Here is an 8,556-nt window from a genome sequence, read left to right on the forward strand (position 1 = left end):
TGGGGGCGGGGGTGCATAAGCTAAGGCAGGTCAACAGTGTGTCTTAGTTTTACTTTGCAAATCGAAATAGTTGAAATATCTAAAAATCTATTTAGAAAAAGCAGCAAGTTATAATTCAAAATAAATAGCATTATATCTTTGAATAAAGACCATTGGTCTAAATAAAATAGAGAATCTTGTTGGGATAAACGACGAAAAAGAAATTTTATTTAAATTCTTCAAGTTAGAACATTTAAAATATATATTATTATTTCCTTCACGTCTCTCCAGAGTCCAGACATTCTATCAGGATGTGCCAGATAGTAAAATCAGCATCGCATCCAATACAAAATAAATGGCTTTTCATCTCCCAGCAGGAGATACCTAGTCTATTAGAGAGGCATGTGCAATGTGTAGTCTGGTTCTAAAATAACTGTCTCTTCTGGACAGACTCAAAGTTTGTATGCGGTTTTGAAAGTTTTTGAGTCCATGCATGACTTATTGTGAAAGGGGAGGCCTTTACAAAGTCAACTTTTGCCTTGACGAGGCTGAAAACAGAAATTGCTCTGTATCTTTTACGGTAAATTTTATTATTATTATTTCAAGGTCCTAAAGGACTTTGAGCCTAAAGCCCTGGTTACACGCAACGATAATTTGTATTAGATTCGTCGTATGAGAGAACTGTCCGTTTTATCGAACTGTATTGTCTGTTTACACGTTCCAATCTATCGTCCAGTTTTCTATCGATTGAGGAGATTCCTCTTTGCGACGACAGCAATTTGCCTGCTCTCTATGTGAAGGTTTCGAGCTCTGGACCTAACGAATGAAAGGTGAACACTATACCTCTAGATCACGAGAGCCCCCCCCCCCCCCCCTTTCCCTGTACATTTTGATTTAGCAGAACAGTGTCTTTAGAAAAAGGTGGCCATACTAGGCTTACCACCGTGTGTGTTGTGTGTAGAATCGGAACCTAGATGTGCAAGGCACCGAGTGACCTTGATGCACAGCTTCACCATTGACGATCAACTAAATAATGAAATTGCTAATATATATAATAACGCACCAAATCAGGTTCTCCGCCATGAACTGAGATTTTTTTGAGACGCTGATTCCGAATATGAAATCAGTTTTTACCTATGATAAATATTTTTAAAATTTTGAGCCGTGAGTTTAGTTCTGCGCGGCGGCAAACTTCAAAGTAAATCAAAGTGAATCTACGTCACAGCGCGTCTCCATCAAGTGTGACCGTGATCGCACGAAAAATATCAAGCGGAGCTTGATTTCTCGAACGAGTCTCCAAACCATCATTCAATTGTCCAAATTTTGTACAATTTTGTGGTTACACCTAACGACTTATCGCATGATCGCTATATCATCCAATTTTTGTAGGCCTACAATTTATCGTTACGTGTAACCGGGCCTTAAAAGACAACTATAATTTTGTTGCTTTTGCATATACAGTCACATAGACGGCCACCTTAGTGACTCTATTACATTTTGTCATAAATTGTGCATTGGCCCCTGGTGTTGTAAGCGAGCCGTCATAATCCAATCACTAGTCATTATTGTTAGGTAGTCCCTCCAACTGATCATGTTGCGCAGGCCCCTCTCACTGTTGACCAATAGCTACCAATTTTCAGCTGCTGGTGAGGTAAGCGTGTGACCCCTCATAACCCGAAATCCCCGCCCAGAAGTCATACACAAATCGTAAGCGAGATGAGTGGTCACACTTTACCCAGTCTGTAACAAAGTAACAATGGAAGTCAACATGAACTTGCGACAGAAGCGTCGCTCGTTCTCCGAGTGGTGGCATCCCATGTGTTAGTTTTAATGTGGCACTCGGTCTTCCCCGTCTGATACATTTCGTTTTATTGTCACCCTTGCGCAAAATCAGCAACAAAATTAAAATTAACAAACAAAATACAAACCAACTACAAAAACAACAATAATGTGGCTATTTTCGATTGGGACTTCAGATGGGAATGGTTTGTTTTCTTCACCTTGATCAGTCTTGCCTAAAGACGGCCACATGTCTTATAACGAGCTGGGTATTCTGGAGTAGAGCTTTGTTTGACTGCATAGTGAGTGAAAGTTTTTTCTCTTCTATTCTGATTTCAAGTTATGGGGTATTGGCCTTAGCCAAAAGGCTCCCCAGCCTGCACCGGACACTTTTTCTGAATGGAACAAGTTGGTATTCACTGTTCAATGCTGTATATCACTGTAAAATCAACATCTTTACTCTTGATAATGATACAACACCGCGCCATGTAGAAAATCTGGGCAGAATTCCTTTGGGACCACAGAATATAAAGTTCTTATAGAACTAGTAAAAGATGGATCCAATAAGAACCAGTTGTGTTGACTGATTTCTAGCGCTTTAATTTTGGAACTGATTTTTCGTGTTGCCTCTTCCATTCACCAAATGCTGTCTTTTAGAAAAGATGAAATATTTGCAATACAGAAGGCCTGCTATGAGGGACGTCCAGACAGTAAGTATCGTTTTAAAATAATTATAAAATAAATACGTTTCCCAATCAAAACGATTTATTTTTGAATGCCTCATATATATATGACTACTTCTCCATGTAGTCACTAGAACTGTTGAGGCATTTGTCGTAGCATGGGAAAAGCTTTTGAATGCCCTCATCGTAGAAAGCTGCCTCCTGCGATATCAGCCAATGTCGAGTCTCTCCTGTGAGATCAGTGTCTGAGTCGAAGTCCTGCCCGACCAAAATCTTTTTCAAAAGCAGGAACATGAAAGCCACTCGGAGCTGTACGATGGGTGCTTCAACTGTTCCCATCTGAAGGAAGCGATCAGTTTATGGAGCTGTGCAGACTTGTGAGGAGTTGCATTATCGTGAAGCAGAACAACGCCGTCGCCAAGCATTCTGCGTCTTTTGTTTCGAATCGCTCTACGCAGTTTTTAAATCCTGCCTGTCCCAAAACACTGTACACATGACTTTTTTTCCTGACGCGGCCTGCTTGAACCTTTTCGGCAGGGGCGAATCCGTATGCTTTCACGGCGTCGACTGCTGCTTTGACTCGGGCGTGGAGTGGTGCAACCAGGTCTCATCCCCTGTCACAATATGAGTAAGGAAGTCATCTCCTTCGTCATTGTAACATGTCAGGAATATCAATGCGCTGGCAGCCCGTTGACACTTGTGCGCTTGTGTCAGCTGCTTGGGTACCCAGCGTGAGCACACTAGACCTGCATGTGAGCCTCAACCAGATTGTCTGAAAATTTTGCGCAACCCCCCAAGCCTTTGTGGGTGTCATAAGGAAGGACATCTGAGTGACGAGCGACCACCCCAACAAACACAATAAAAAAAGAGACCTAAACCTAACCCCAAAAAGAACCTGCAATGGGCCTCATGTAAAAAGGCCAAAACAATTCCTAAATGAAATTTTTTTTTTTTTAATTAAAAAAACACACTCCAAAACAAACAAGGAGCATAGATCTAGATGGCTTACATCTACATTGCTATAGGGTTTGATACAATAACACAATAGAATTGGAATATGAATCCTCCATCTAGATTTAGATTCTAGTAATCTAAATAAATCTAGAATCTAGATCTAGATCTTGTAGAACAAGTGACTATGAATAGGCCTAGAACTAGATCTAGAAATCCGCATCCGATTCCGAACAGAGGGACTCAGCTGAGTCTAGATTCTAATCTAGATCTAGATATAGATCTAAATAAATAAATAATTCACGCACCTGATGAAATGCTTATTTTTACCAATATTAACATTACAGCACAACCTATGATAAGGTTTGACACAATAGAATTGGAATATGAATGCTCCATTGAGGTCTATAATGATCTATATAAATCTAGATCTAGATTCTATTAGAACAAGAGAGTCGGACTTAATGAATCCACACGATCTGAACAATTGAATTAGTCAACAAACGAAATTCAAAATGGCCGCTCGAGCACAAAACTGAAAGTAGATAATTTAAGTTGCCGTCCTTTTTCGTATTCGCATTTCTACTTAGGTTCCGACAATTATGTCGGAAACGCCGACGTCGGCAGTCGGCGGTGCGCGCGTCGGCGGTCGGCACGAAAACGAAAGTGCCGACCAAGCCGACGGGAGAAAAATGGGTCGCTGGCAGTCGGCCAAGCCTCGCACTACGCACATTGACTGATACAGGCGGGCCTAGCGATAGCATCGGCCGGTTCGCGGGTCGGGTCGCGATTGTCGGATTTCAGACGATTGTCGGCAAACATGCAGGTCTAGCACACGTTTCGATAACCCAAATGGTCAGTGACGATGTTATGCAGAAGCGACCTTGAAATCTCAGGAAAGTTTGAAGAGAGTGAGGAAAGGGTAAACGCCTGTCTTCCTTTACCGAACATCAACTTTGTTTATCAAATCATCACTGACCAAAGATGGACGCCCACTCCTGGGTTCATCATGCACATTTTCTCTTCCCTCTTTGGACATGCAAACCCATTTCTGCACCATGCTTTCGCCCATTGCATTCTCACCATACACTTCAGAAATCTGCCTATGAATGTCGTTAGGCTTTTTGTACTTTGAAGTCAGAAAACGAAGAATCAGACCGAATTTTACTGTCAGCATAATTTTCAATCTTGGAAGACATTTGAAACTTCTAAAAACGGGTGTAGGATGTTTGATACAAAATGTGGCTGTGTAAATAACTTGGTGAGATGTTTTACATGCGTTGTAGATTGTTGTTTACAACGGCAAGATGGAAGCTGAGGGCTCTTTCCGGTTCAGTATTGAACACATCAACTTACTGTAGTGCAAAATCGGGAATATCCTAACCCAGTTCAGAGAGATGTGAAAATGGTAGGCCTACTTACTTTCTGGACATCCCTCGTATGTAGATCTAGATCTATTTGTTGCCCCCTGCTCACCATGGGAAATTAGGACCTCGAGCAGGATAAAATTTTGGTCTTGCATAATTTTGCAAGTGGGTTATTTTTCCCCCTTTCTGTTTGCTTTTAAATTAACGAAGTCACTATTTCTCCGAACGCTCGGGAAAATAAACGTATTGGCCTCTGGGCATATATAGTTCTCCGAATGGTTTCCATTCTCAAGTTTTTTTGTTATTTGCGAGAGTTTGGTGCCATCTTTCATTCTGCGAGGACTGGGAAGAAGCATTTTTTGCATTGAATTCAATTTCTAATCTAGATCTAAAGATTTTTAGATAGGATCTAATATATCTAGATCTAGATGTCTTCAATTGTGTTTGGGGCAACGTTCCCGTTATAGCCTACTTCTTGAAATAAAATGTCTTCAAAAGGTAGGCCTCTGCGAGAAAACAAGACTGCTCAATTTTGGCAGTAACCTATTTGCATTGAGTCATCCCTAAAGCAAAAACTAAATTTAAAACCGGGCACGTAGCCTCAAGGTCTATGTACACAGTAACCGGGCATGTAACCTCAGGGTCTATGTACACGGTAACCGGCAACCGGGCGTGTAGTCTCAATGTCACATACATGGTAACCGGGCGCTTAGCTTCAATATCTACGTACACGGTAACCGGCAACCGGGCGCTTAGCTTCAATATATCTACGTACACGGTAACCGACAACCGGGCGCCTCTCATTATCTAAGAACACGGTAACCAGGCATTTAGTTTCGTGGGGGAGGGCGGGCTTGAGCTAGGTGCACGGTAACTGCTTTTCTCCCTTCATGACGTTGACATTAATCTTTCCTATATCACCGTGTAGTCTTAATGTCAAATACACGGTAACCGGGCGCGTAGCCTCAATATCTACATACACGGTAACCGGGCGCCTCCCATTATCACCGAACACGGTAACCGGGTATAATTTTGTTACGGGGGGCGGGGGCGGCGGCTTGAGTTAGGTGCGCGGTAACTGCTTCGCTCCCTTCATGACCTTGACCGTTTCCCCTTTTCACTCCGCTTTTTGTGTGTTGTGAGCGGGCGGAGTGTAATCCCACAAATGATCCCAATCTACCCCCCTGTCATCTTTCCTAAGGGAGAGCAAAATGCAGAGACACTGAAAACCTGCGAATCAGGAACAGAAAGCTAAAATATAGATGTTTACAAAACATAATACTATCACGAGAGAGAGAGGGAGGGAGAGAGAGAGAGGGAGGCAGAGAGAGAGAGAGAGAGAGAGAGAGAGAGAGAGAGAGAGAGAGAGAGAGAATAAAAAAGTATGCACTTGATGAGGTCATACCTCTCTTAAAACAAAGGACAATGAAACAAACGTAATATCATCCATCCAATGAAACGCGAACCTTTTAAAGTTAAAAAACACGGCTTACTAGATCTAGATATGAGTACGACGGATCCCAACCAATTCCGTAGCCTACAGGGCTTGCACCAATGCACGCTTTTTCGTAACAGGAAGCTCTAGTATCAAAATTCTAAATATCGTACTAAAATTTGCTTCCAAGTACAGTTTTTGTCATCCGGTGTTGCCTTCAACACCATCCCTCCCCCCGACTGTACCTTTTAAAAAACTCAATAATCCCCCCCCCATTCCGGAGCCCTATACTCAGGGGCGGACTGGGTCTTAAAACCGGCCCGGGCATTTGTCATCCGTACCGGTCCACTGAAGCCTAGTAAAAGACGCAAAGCCAACATGTTTCTAAGCCTCCAAACTATTATTGTGTTACTATTTATAGCATAGAAACAGACGAAAACACCCATGTTGTATTTGTGTGTGTTTGGATGTGTGCATATGTGTGCGCGCATATTTGTGTATGTAAGCAACTTTGTAATATACAACATACATGTACAACAAAATCAAAACAACAGTAGCACAAGAACTCAGCCCAGAGCATACCTAAGAGAGTAGATGCCTGCGAAGTTCTTTGCTTATATTCGGCCACAGCATCAATGATGTCTTCATTGTCCAGTTTGGTCAAGATCTCACTTTTCCACTGACATCAGCATAAATGCCTCAAGATGTTCTGGTGTCATAGTGCTTCGCAGACGGGTTTTGATTCTCTTCAGGGCTGAAAACGACCGTTCGCATGCAACCTGCGACACAGGCAGGGTTAGTAGTAGCTTGTAAGTGACACCAATGCCTTTGTAAGCATCGGTGAAGAGGTTCAACTTGAGTAGCACCTTGTAACAGCAGAGAGGGCAAACCTTGCATAAGATATATATAACAGTGGAACTCGAAACATTTTGTGTGCTCAATTCTGATTCACAGTCAATATCGCTGTCTTTCCCCTCATAGTGGTCTGCAACTGACTGCTTCAGTGATTTCCATCGTTCTCCAAGGCTTTGCAATTCTGTTCGCAACCCTTTAGCGGTGACGCTGTCGTCAAATCTCAGTAAATACTTTTGCAGCTCTTCCATAGCCTCTGATGAGACTTCACCACAGTTTCTTGGATGAAGAAGGGACAGGTCAGCAACCAATCTAGGTGCTGCAGATCCTTTAAATCTCTGTTCAATTCTGTTAACAAGGGTGTCTTCAATTCGATATTTCTTCATTCGGTCAGCTGTTGATGTAGCTTTGTCTGTACAGAATTCATCATCCATTCGCCAGCGTCGTCTTTGCCGTTTCAAGGAAAGCGACTCTTCCATGAACGAATCTGACCCGCTCTCCCCCAGTGCATCATTCACCCACTGACCAAACTTTGCAGCTGCATTTTGAGAAGCTTCGAAGTCCGCCCTGAGGGCCTACATGTTTGACAGCAACTCCGCCACCATCTTTTATATCTTATAAATATATATATATATAGTCAAAAGGTCCAGTTGCAAGGTTTGCAGATACTTAGATAGGGCTGTTGCGTGTGAAAATATTTGCAGATACACTTGCGCTGTGAGAACTGTTTCAAACTTGAGTAGAGCATCAATGTATCCTCGTACTTTAGCTTTAACGACTGCTTGGGTGTTGTCAGCAACAAGTAAAGCGTTGAGGCTGGTGATCACTTCAACAAACAGAGCTTTGGGTGGATTGTTGAAAGAACCAAACACCTTCCTAAATAAAGGCAGCATCTTTTGACCACCATCTGGTCTCACCAATGGTTCACAGACGCTTCATAGTTGTCGAGTGCCTACTCAAGGTGTTCTTCCGCTGACAAGACTCCCAAAAGAACACCGCAATGTCGTTAATCAATGTATAGCAATGCACTGTTCGCTACAGCACTTGAGGCCTCCGAAACAACAAGATTCAATACATGAGCGTGGAAACAAACATGGATCTGCATTGTAGCTTTGTTTGAAAGCAGAGTACTGAAACCTCTATGCATGTTTGCTGCACCGTCAGTTGCATTCCCAACGCATTGTTTGAGGTCAAGATTCAACCCTTGCACAACTTCCGAAACAATATGCACAAAAGCTTCGCCGGTAGTTTCTTCGCACTTCACAATGCTCACCTGTCTTTCTTGAATGTTGCCAGTTTTATCCATATATCGAACGACACTGAAGCATTGGTCCTGAGTTATTATGTCCTGCGTTGTGTCAATTTCCGCAGCAAACATGTCAGTTATGTCTTCCGAAATGAAGTAACGGATCATATCCCGTATAACCATGATGATATAATCCACAGTAGTTCTGGACAAAAAAGTAACAAATGAGCCTTTGCCTTTCCAACTGTTTGCCTTCTCATTTTT

This window comes from Aplysia californica, unplaced genomic scaffold (assembly GCF_000002075.1).
Source record: "Aplysia californica isolate F4 #8 unplaced genomic scaffold, AplCal3.0 scaffold00030, whole genome shotgun sequence".
NCBI classification, from domain to species: Eukaryota; Metazoa; Mollusca; class Gastropoda; order Aplysiida; family Aplysiidae; genus Aplysia; species Aplysia californica.